Here is an 11766-nt window from a genome sequence, read left to right as displayed (position 1 = left end):
GTGACGAAATATCAACCTGTTCTATTGCCCCATCATATTGGACACCATAGCGTAGCTTCTCATCTCTTGTTCCGTTCTTTTCAACTCCAAGACAAGACACATGATGGCTTCTTCCTCAAGAAAATATCCGAACGGGCTAACGATTGCTATCATTGTGATCATCTTTTCTCTCACACTCTTTTCTTCCGTTTCAGAAGCTAATTCAATGGCAGTAAGAGATGGAGATCATCAGCGGTTAGAAAAGCAGATGAAGATGGTCATGGGTTCAAAGCCTCCTGGGTGTGTTAACAGGTGCGTGGGTTGCATACCTTGCACGCCCACTCAGGTTGTTTCTCCACCTGATAAGAATAATAATCTCAAGGCAACAAATACAAATCAGGGAGATGAGGGCTATTATCTCCTCTCATGGAAATGCAAATGTAGGAACAAGTTGTTCGAACCTTGAATATTTTGTTTTAGCTTAGTCTAACACTGATGGTTATGTTTTGTATTGTTTTTGTTTTTTTTTCTATACAAGTAATATTAGGAAAAGAGAGATCCGAAGTAATTCAAGGACAATTTTGTCCTAGTTGTTTCAATTTGAAGTAATTCAAGGACAATACTCAATTTCTATCAATTTTTTAACTTTGTTACTTATGGAGGGGCAATTCAGTCCACAAATTATTACAAATTTCATTCCTTTTAAAATCAAACAATACAAATATAAATTTGTATAAAAATAGTTTTGAAATAAAAATGAAACCTCTCCCTTCCCTTCTCCTCTCAAACCTACACAAACCAACAGTCTGCACCCAACCCCAGCCAGCCACCGCCTCCATATAACCCAACCACCACCACTGCAGCTACCCAAGCCCGCCCCATCCCCAACCAACCAAATCGCCCTGAACAACCAAACTTTTTGGGTCTAGTCATATTTCTCTAACCAAAAGCATAGGCTACTGGAGTTGGAAGAGCCAAAGTTCCTTGGGTCTATGACATCCCTTTCATCAAAATCATAGGCTGGGGGTGAGATCTTGCTTGGTGTTTGAGTAGCTTACAAACAAAATAAAAAATAAAATAACCAGATCTTTGGAATTGGGTTACATGTCAGGTGGTTTTGTCATGGGGAGAGGTCAGGTCGGCGGTGGGGGAGGGGTTAATCTGGTTTGTTGAGAAGTGGCTGGATCCAAGTTGGGAGAGGGGTTAATCTGGTTTGCTGTGAAGTCTAGGTTTGTTTTCTCTTCGGTTTGTTCGCCGACGGCAACGGTTTGGTGTGAAGTCAAGTTGTTGAGTTTGGTTTGGTTCTTAAGCGATTTGGTTGTTTGGGGATGGGGCGGGCTTGGGTGGCTCGATTGGTGGTTGGGTTCCAGGGAGGTAGTGGCTGGCTGAGGTTGGGTGGTGACCAAGGGCGGAATCAGAAAATTTTCAATGGGTGGGCTAGTTAAAGTTATTAGCTTAAAATTTAATGATTATTTTTTTTATACTTACAATATCTATAGTCCTTTTAGAAATAAAAGTAAATTAAATCATATAAATCAAGCTTGTTCATAACTCCATAGAATAATTTTCAATAAATTTTAACATAAACCAAATAGGGTTTAACACCATAGTGGATTGAACATCTAAGGCTTTTTATCTAGATTGACCTTAGATTCCTTCATGCATTCATATTATACATGAAAATTTGTTTTATGTAAAAATATTGACTAAGTATGAAAAATGGGTTTTCGGAGTAATCATTTTCTCAAGATAATTTTTAACGGCTTTTATTCCTCACACATCGAATAAAAAAACTTGATTTTATGGGATTTTAGTATGAAGTATATATTAAGTTAATGAGCCATCATTTTTAGTCTAAATCGTATTTTGCACTAAAACTAATTTTTCGTATTTTGATTTGGTGGGAATTTAATTTTCTAGTATTTTTATTTGAATCCAAATGGAGGGTACTATAAAAATGAAGTAATATAAAAATAAATAAAAGTACAATGACAATGACATTTAATGTTGAAAATAAGTCAAATATATAGGGTTTATATTTTTATTCTTAAAAAACCACACTATGCTATAGCCCACTGTAGCCCTTATTGTGGTTCCGCCCTTGTTGGCAAAAGTGGCAGATTTCTCTAGGTGAAATGCTAAGGACTGGTATACATTAAACTTCTATTATTTTCCCCTGGAAAGTTCATAATTTTTTAGGGTTCGTTTATTAGGGGTGGTTGCGGTTCGGTAACAGCGAATTTTTACTCAAACCGCAAACCGACCGACTATTTGCGGTTTGGTGATTTTGAAACCGAAACCGACCGCGTTTGCGGTTTACCGCGTGTAAATCGCAAAATGCGGTCGGTTATCAATTAGCGGTTTAAAACCACAAGTTGTCAAGCATTCACAAAAATATAAATTCACAACCTAAATAAATAAATACACAACCTCAATTTCTCAAACATATATAAATTCACAATCTCCTCAACTTCTCAAGCATTCACAACCTAAGAAAATTAAAGTTACAATTCCAAGCATTCCAATTAAAGTTAAACTTCTCAAGCATTCCAATTTCAAATCCTTTAAAGTTATAAAGCAAAAGGAAAATGCAAAGCAAAATGAATTAAAGTTACAACCAAAAAGAAAAATCCAATTCAAAGTTAATTAAAGTTACAAACTAAAAAGAAAATGCAATGCACCAATGTTACAAACTCAAGTGTTGGTGGTGAGTGGATTTGAAGAACCCCGTTGTGTTGTTTGAGCACCAATGTTATCTACAAATAAAACAACATAGTTTAGTACATTTTATTATAAGAAGAAGCATAAATAACATTAGCATAAATAAACTAATTACTTACAAGTTGTCATATGTTCCATTTCCTTGTAGAATTCAACCTCATCATCTGTGCGGCTATACTTTGTGGTTTGCGGTAACCGCAAGTTTTGAAAATCAAATATCGCAACCGCAACCGCAAAGCGGTTCGGTTCTTAATACTGCAAATGCGGTTCGGTTTACCGCGATTGCGGTTTTATTACAGTAAATTGTCGGTTGGTTTTTGCGGTTTTTCGGTTTAAAATGCCACCCCTACGTTTATATATAGAATGTGGATGATGTTATATATGCATGAGTAGTTAATCTCTTATGAACCCTTAATAAAAATATAATTTATAGGGTAACTAAAAATCCCTATGATTCATCTATGCATATAAATTAAGATTATGAAATTAGGTCTTGATCGGGCCAACGAGGCCCACCATCTAGGTCAATTAGGAATGTGAGGCCCACGACCTCTGATTCCAGATTTGAAAGTTCCTATAAATCTAACAATGTTTACTAAACAAGTCTCAAAGGTTTGATATTGATCGAGCGGTCAGATCTAAGCCAATGGCACGATTGGATGACGGTCATTTCGCTTAAACTTAGAATCATTGACTCGAAGTATATGGGACTCCGATTCTTGATCAATAAGTTCCTACACAATCTTAGAGGTATAGAGAACAACATCTTTTAAATTGGGACCGATCGAACAGTCTAAACTTATCGAACCCAGATATCTCATGATAGTGCAATATCCATTCGACTGTCAAACGATAACCAAATCCAAATCTGAGCATACCGTCGTACTCAAGATGACAAGGGAAATAATTTAGAACTCAATGGGCTGCCACACATTAGCCTAGGCGTCGCCACCCGCAGCGGGCAGCAGTGGGTGTCTTGACAAAAAATCTCCAAACCACAGGCCAATACCTATACTAACACATTCAAACTAACAAGGGAAGCAATTTTTGGTCTCGGAACCAGGCCAAAAAGTGGCCAGAAATTGGTGAAAAAGGCCTCGTTGGCCCAATATGGGTATTTAAATCAATCTTCAAAACTCCAAAATTAACCCAAAATAACTACATAAACAGGTAGAGCATGATGAGAGGATGAATTTCCATACCCCAGTCCACAGATTTGGCCGTTGGAATGGCTGGAAAACACCCAAAAACCACAGGAAAAAGGACAAAGCCACCGGAGCTATTTTTCGTCAAAATCGGAGAAATTCTTGATGGTTGACATCGATTAACCATTGGGCTAGGTAGAGGAGGAAGAGAAGTCGACCAGTCACTGTTTGATATAGTGAGTGATTGTTGCGAATGGACTGTCAACTGTAAACTACCAAGGAACCCTAAGGTTAAAGTCGTCCTTTCACTCTAGAATTTTGAAAATTAAATTAAATTTCAGAATGGGATGTTACACGTCTCTCTCTCTCTCTCTCTCTCTAACAAAACCCAACAACATCACCCCAAACCCCCAGACCATATCTTAACTTGATATTCTACAACTTCAACTAGTCATTTGTTTCCAAATGGTTGGGATATGGATGATGATGATGACAACGACGATAAGGGTGGGTGTGGCTTGCGGTTGTCGTGGTAGTTGGATTGCGTTGTCAAACATAATTCATTTTCCCACTTCTTCAATGTCTTGGATTATTAAGTTGGAGAGGGGAGAAAGGAGGGGCCACCACGAATGATGATGATGACGACGACGATAAGGGTGGGTGCGGCTGCCGTGGTAGTTGGATTGGGTTGTCAAACATAATTCATTTCCCCACTTCTTCAATGTCTCGGATTAATAAGTTAGAGAGGGGAGAAAGGAGGGGCCACCATGGATGATGACGACGACGACGACGATAAGGGTGGGTGTGGCTTGCGGTTGCCGTGGTAGTTGGATTGGGTTGTCAAACATAATTCATGTCCCCACTTCTTGAATGTCTTGGATTAGTAAGCTAGAGAGGGGAGAAAGGAGGGGCCATGGGGGTGGAGAGGGGGAGTGGGAGGAGGGGTTGTTGGGTTTCTTTTTTTAAACACTTAAAAAATTGCAAGTTCTTAAAAAAATTGTTTAAAAAACAAATTTATTTGGGTTTTAACTTACAAAATTATTAAAATGTCCACGCCATGTCAGCGAGTTAACCTATTACTGTTTAAATTGTCGGAATGGGGGCAACGTGAGACACAAAATAATAGCACATGGGGCATATTGACCCAATTACATAGAGTAACCTGAGATTTTCAGTAAAGCACATGGGCATATCCAGTGGCGGAGCTAGGATTCTTAGTATGGAGGGGCCAAAATTTCAAAATCACTTCTACTAGGTTTTTAATCTTCATCTGGGAGGGCCATCACTAATCTAATTGCAGTTTTTGTATTACTATATCATATATTTTATAATATATTACAAGAGATTAATAATTAAGTGGGGGGGCCAGGGCCATGGCAGGCCTGGCTGTAGCTCCGCCACTGGGCATATCAATAAATAAGCCTTTTTATTTTTATTTTTATGACATTACTATTATAAGAAAGACACAAAACGTTAGTAATTATTTTTCATAATTAAAAGACAAAATTAATAAAAGATATTAACTCATGTGTCAATTTTAATTGACATGGCTCAAAAAACATTAGCTGCCATATAACGTGGCCAACTAAATGTGGTCGAAAAATTTAGAATGTCCAAATAGGATGCCAATGAAGACAGAACTTTAATAACTTGACCTACGAACCCCTTGATCCTATGTTTTGTTTTAGCATAACCTAGCTATGTTCCTATATTTTTTAATAGCTCGACCTAATAAAGTTTTTTAATAATATTAATTTACACTTCGGATGGATGGCTAATGTAATAGATAATTCTATCAACCCATTATCGGCGAGGGCTTTGTCTTGCATGAGAACGTTTCCTCGGGGCCCAGCCCTTCATTCTTCACCTTCTTCATGAAGTGAAGGTTACTATAAAACTCCCGTTGTTTTGGTTGGTTAGTAATAGTAAGAAGTCTCTGATATGTTATTGGTTTGGTTAGTAGAAAAGCCGGTAGCATATTTTTCTTTTTTCTTCTGATTTGTCTCTCTCTGTATTCGTAATCAGTTAATAAGTAATTTAATAAGTAAATGACTCCGTCACCAAGACTTAAAACAAATCACCATATTGTATAGTGTGTTAATACGTAATTCTTTTATTGTTAAAAAATTCACTGGTTTTGGTTATATACAATTGTTTGAGAAAGATTGGAGAAAGAATTCCCCAAAATACACGCTAGGTGTGAATGTTTTGACAAAGCAACAAAAGTAATTGTCATAGACTTGAAATTGGACCAAAAACGCGACATTTCGTACATGAGATATTTTTTTTATTTTTTTATTTATGATTGAAAGGAATCCAATATATATGGCAGCTAGACCCATTTTCCCCACTTTCCCACTAAGAAAACAGACAATTTGGAGCACAGAAAAAGCATATAAAAAACCTCTGAAAAATTAGGAGCGTCGCGGAATCTGGGGATAAGGTCGATAGCTAGGGGCTGTTCAACCCAGTTTTCTCAGAAGTCATCCTTTGACTGATCTCTGCTACGTAAAATCAGGTAATCTCTGTAGCCCTGTTTTTACATACATGCATGTCAAGTGAGCCATTTTTCATCTCTCCCACTATGCCTAGATTGTTAGGGTTTTGTTTTATAAACATTCTGAATTGTCATCCCTATATATAATATATTTTTTTTGGTTGAAGGAATGAAAATTTCATTACCTTTAGAAAGTTACAAACAAGCCCAATACAACAAATAGAACAATAAAACAAAAGCACTACCAACCATAATACACATAATATAGGCCTAACACGACAAAAAACCCTAAGAAACACACACACTTTAAAATCACACCCAAGAACTAAGCAGCCGCCGCTGCCACCCGATTTGCCATCGCCACCAGTAGAGGAAGGTCCATGAGAACCGACAAAGGAGATCTGAAGAGCGTGGATTTGGGAAAGCAAGCCACCACCATGCATCAAGCTCAAACGATCCATGGATTGGTCTAAATTGATTATTAAACCATAAAGCCCCCTCCTCCAGAGCACAAGCTTAGATATGAGAATGGGTTGTAAAAAGGGGGTGGGTGGATGAGAGGAGAAGAGGGAGAGATAGGTGAAATGGTTGTAGATGAGTGGAAGAGAAGAGATTGAGGAGATCTTAGCCAACAGCAAAAAATAAAAAAATAAAAAAAAATAAAAAAAATAAAAGCACACCAAAATGAACTACAGAAAAGGAAAGTAAAAGCTACACCAGAGGGTGGCGGAGAGGCCACACGAGAGGTGGTAGAGAAGCCACCTTGAAGGGTGGCAGCACACCCAGAATCTCAGAAGAGGAAGATGGGATATAGTACTGAAAGAAACATGCATCTAATGCTTAGGAAATGAACTTTAGCCATAACTTATACAACAAAAACATTCTAAATGGTGGATTCATTTTGTTTATACTAGTTGAGCTAAACCTTTTTCATTTTAAAACAAATATCTTAGCCTAGTCTCTTTGAACACAAATAGAAAAGGGAAAAAAGGGAATAGATCTCTACTCTTGATGACATTTTCTTAATTTCTCAAGAATGAACACCTTTGTTGGAAATGCCTTTTCTTTATCTTGATTTTGACTCCTTCACCTTAAGGCTCCAAGATTGGAGTCCTCTACCTCACCACACCAAATGCTCCTAGAGATGAAGAGAAGGCAATCAAGAAGTATAGATGCTAGTCTACTTCTTGATTGGACCAATTTTTGGTTTATGGAAGATAAGATACAAAGATGATCACTCATCAACCAAAGTAGGAAACCAAAAACCCTAGCTAGGTTTTCTCCAACACTTAGCTTAAATAGGACAACACAAATTTTTGGGTGGGCGTTGGGGCTCCATTTGGTCCATAGGCCCAATAACCTTTTGGGCTATTTTGTCCATTTCCTTTTAAATCATATTTAAAAGCCCAATCCAATATTTCTATATGCCAATATTAATTCCATAATTAATCTTTTAATTATAATTTAACTATTAAATTATAATTATAGTCTCACGCAATTGACCTAGTCGAACTATGTGACTTTGGTCAATTGCTCCTGTCAACATGTTGACTTTTGATAGTTGACTTTGACATTTGATTATCAACCATTGACTTGTGTCTCCTCATTTCATTTCTCCTCATTTGCACCTCTAATCACATTCTTTGGATGTACAGATTCGTAGGTTCCCTTTAGCAAGTTAGTGGGTTGACTTAACTCCCCAAAGATCATATACGAATTAAATTCCACAATTAAATTCTTCCTATTAATAAAGGTTAATTGAAACCTTTTAGGACATCTACAAACCATGGTTGTTGCCTAGCAGCAAGTCACGATTATCCGAGCTAAATGAGACGTTGTGAAAGAACCTATTCAAATTGGAATGACCGTGTAATTGAATCCTTCTCTTATGTCAATACTCCTTATTGACATTATTAGATCATGGAATCCGATTTTCAATATCCTAATGTGATTCATTCATTTTATGTGATTATCCTGGTAAGACTTGAAGACTAATTCTTTCAAGTCTTATCCACTACTCTGCACAGAGATTTGACCAATCATATCTTGGAGTATTCTCTCTCCTTTATTGAGAATAGAGATTCCTTGTTCTACATTCATTTGCTTCCATGACTCTATTGAGAATCCTGGTGAGCACCTTTAAGCTATGTCTAATTCAGCATGACCATATAGTGCCCTTAAAGATTAACAACATAGCCACAAAACATCTATGATGCCTCAAGTCTAAGGATTAGTTGCACCATTGCAATTTCTGAGTTCCAGCTTGACATGTGAGTAAAGACTTCCATCCTGTAACTCATGTGTTGAATTGCGTTCAATGTACTTGTTCTTCTACAAGCACCTACACACATATCGATATATGTCCACACTTAATGACTTGAGACCTTACCGTTCCCTACATATAGAGACGAAACTGTGTGTACTGGTCTTTGTGGAATATTGACGCCCAACCAATATTCCTATGACCAGGAACATATTCAGGATTTAAGGATGATAAGAAGTCTCCATGTATGCAATCTCATTACATAGCTCTCATATCCACTCGTGTATTCCTTGGAAGATAATATAGGATGATTTAATATATAAAACAACCTTTCTTGCCCTTTGATAACATAATATGTCTTTTATCAAAGATGTCCTTAACTCTAACTATTATATAATTAGTTGGCTTTAAGGGCATATTTCTAGCAAGGACAGCTGGTAGTTTTCAGCTTACATATTTATCAAGCCAACAAGCCTATATACAACGGAAGGGGCCTTGTGCCAAAATAAACAAGAGGGCCTCCCAAAATAAAGTTTTCAACTAAAAATTGTAAAAAGGGTCAAACTCTATAATCAAAATCTTATGATTATTACATTGCTGGTTGAACAAATAGACCACACCCACCCCTATGTCATCGCTAATGGTCTTATTCAAACTAAAAGATAACGACTTGTGTCATCTTTTGATTACTATCTTTCAAACCAACTCGAATTGAGAGATTACCAAACTCAGATTTATATTCTTCAACGAACGTATCTCATTGTTTTAAGCTATGAAACCTTTCATATAACTCCATAGTGTAATCAGCCGTTAAAAAATTCTTTCGTAACTTTGCTTTCACATGTGTTGATCTTCTACTTCCCTTGTCAAACATGTTTCTCTTCAACTCTCTTCCATCATTGAAGCGCGGTGCTCTTCAATTTAAGCTTTATAAAAAATAAAAAAAATAAACACCTTATGATCTTCTTGTAAGTTCTTTTTTGTCTTTGAACTTAAACACTAACCTTGGTCAGACATAGTTGTGGTTAAGGTATAGTAATCTTCTTTTCCTATGCAGACCTTTAACTCTCTCTAAATGGGGTGAGATATCAATATGAGTGTGTCTTGACTGCTAGGGAAGGTACCTCTATATATATGCATTGCTTAAGTATTTTGCCCATTGAAGAACACTTAAACAAATTCTGATTGCACTAGGATATAATGTTTTAATCCATGCAGGACTTGTAATCCTCAAAGGTCTAGTTTTCTAATTAAATTGCACTTTAAACTAGAACAACAGATATGCTCAAGTTTTGTTTCTTGATTAATACTAAACTACAACTCCTTATGTGATTAGAAGACCATTCCAATATGGTTTAAGACAATGTAATGTCTTACAGTCTCCCACTTGGTCAAATAATCACAACAGTTAATAGCATTACACACTTTAAGGCCTTGTTAAACATAACTGAGCAAAATCCCTACTAAGCCACTATCAATGAAGAACAAAAATGAAATATTGAAACTACTTGAACATATGTTATTTCATGGTTCTTATAATTACATTGGAGATTCTTCAAAACCACATAAGGCTTTGATCAAGATTAAAACTGTCGAATGTTCATGACTAAACTATTTGTGCTAATAGATATGTCATGCTCATTCACTGTCCCCTAAATGACTGCCAATGTCTAGTTAAAATTGAACAAATGCCATGAATATACTGTACCATTGCAGCTACCTGAATTGCTAGCTTTACTTCCTTATATGTATATTCAAGTATCAAACATAAAAAAAAAATAGACTAACCAATAAAATAACTCAACAAAATTCCACTTTATGAATCCTCAAACTTTCTGAATATCCATCGAAACCCTTACTAGTTAATCAAAATATAAATGATGAAACTCTAGTTAAAACAGAAACACTCCCACTAATTCAGCCACTCATATTTTCTGTCAATCCCATACTTTGAACATGCCTATGAAAAACTGCATTTGGCAGCCCTTTAGTAAGAGGATCTGCAATCATATCTGTTGTACTGATGTGTTCCAAAACAGTGTACCCATCTCTTATCTTTTCTTTAACTTTAAGAAACTTAACATCCATATAATTCTTGAAGCCTTTGTCCTTTTGTTTCCCTTTGCGAACAAAATTGCTGCACCGTTTTCATTCCATAGTTGTATAGGTCTATGTATAGACTCAACTACACTCAATCTAGTGATAATTTTTTTAACCACATAACTTGAGAAATAGCCTCATAAGAATTCTACTAAAATTGTAGATAAACAGAGAGAGGTTGCTTGATACTTCTCCATGATACAGCAGCACGTGCAAATATGAACACATACCATGATGTTGACCTGAGATCATCCTTACAACTTGCAAAATCAACATCTACAAAACCTTCTAATTTCAAATTGTTGCTTCTTCTGAAAACCAATTTGTAATCTTTGGTTCTCTGTAAATATCTCAACACTTTCTTGCTTGCAATCCAATAATCCTGTCCAGGATTAGATTGAAATCTACCTAGCACACTCATAGGAAAGGCTATGTCAAGTCTAGTGCAGACTTGTGCATACATAAGACTGCCTACTAAGGAGGCATAAGGTTTGTCATTCATTTAAATTTCCTTTTGTTCAGTCCTTGGTGCCTATTCCTTGCTCAACTTGTCTGCTTTTGAAATAGGCATATAAGTTCCACCACATCCTTGCATATTGAATCTTTGCAATATATTTTCTATACAATTCTTCTGTGATAATCCATTCTAATTTCAATTCCCAAACATAAGATGTTTCACCAAGATCTGTCATTTCAAAATGTTTAGATAGGAATTCTTTACAGCTATGTAACATTGATAAATCTGTGCATGCCAATAAGATGTCATCCACATATAATACCAATATGATGAAATTTCTCCCACTCTTCTTCATGTAAATGAATTCATCCAATGAATTTTTTTTGTAAAAACGATATTGCTTAACAAATTCATCAAATTTGATATATCACTGTCTAGAAGCTTGCTTAAGACCATAAATCAATTTACACAGTTTACATACTAGATTTTCTCCCTTCTCTTGAATGAAACCTTTTGGTTGTTTCATATATATTCCTCTTCTAGATTTCCAGTCAAGAATGCAGTCTTTACATCCATTTGATGTAAGTGTAAATTGAAATGTGCT

The sequence above is a fragment of the Prunus mume genome, linkage group LG8 (assembly GCF_029339155.1).
Source record: "Prunus mume cultivar Tortuosa linkage group LG8, ASM2933915v1, whole genome shotgun sequence".
Taxonomy (NCBI): Eukaryota; Viridiplantae; Streptophyta; class Magnoliopsida; order Rosales; family Rosaceae; genus Prunus; species Prunus mume.
The sequence above is the reverse complement of the archived record's forward strand: the minus strand, read 5'-3'. Positions refer to the sequence as shown.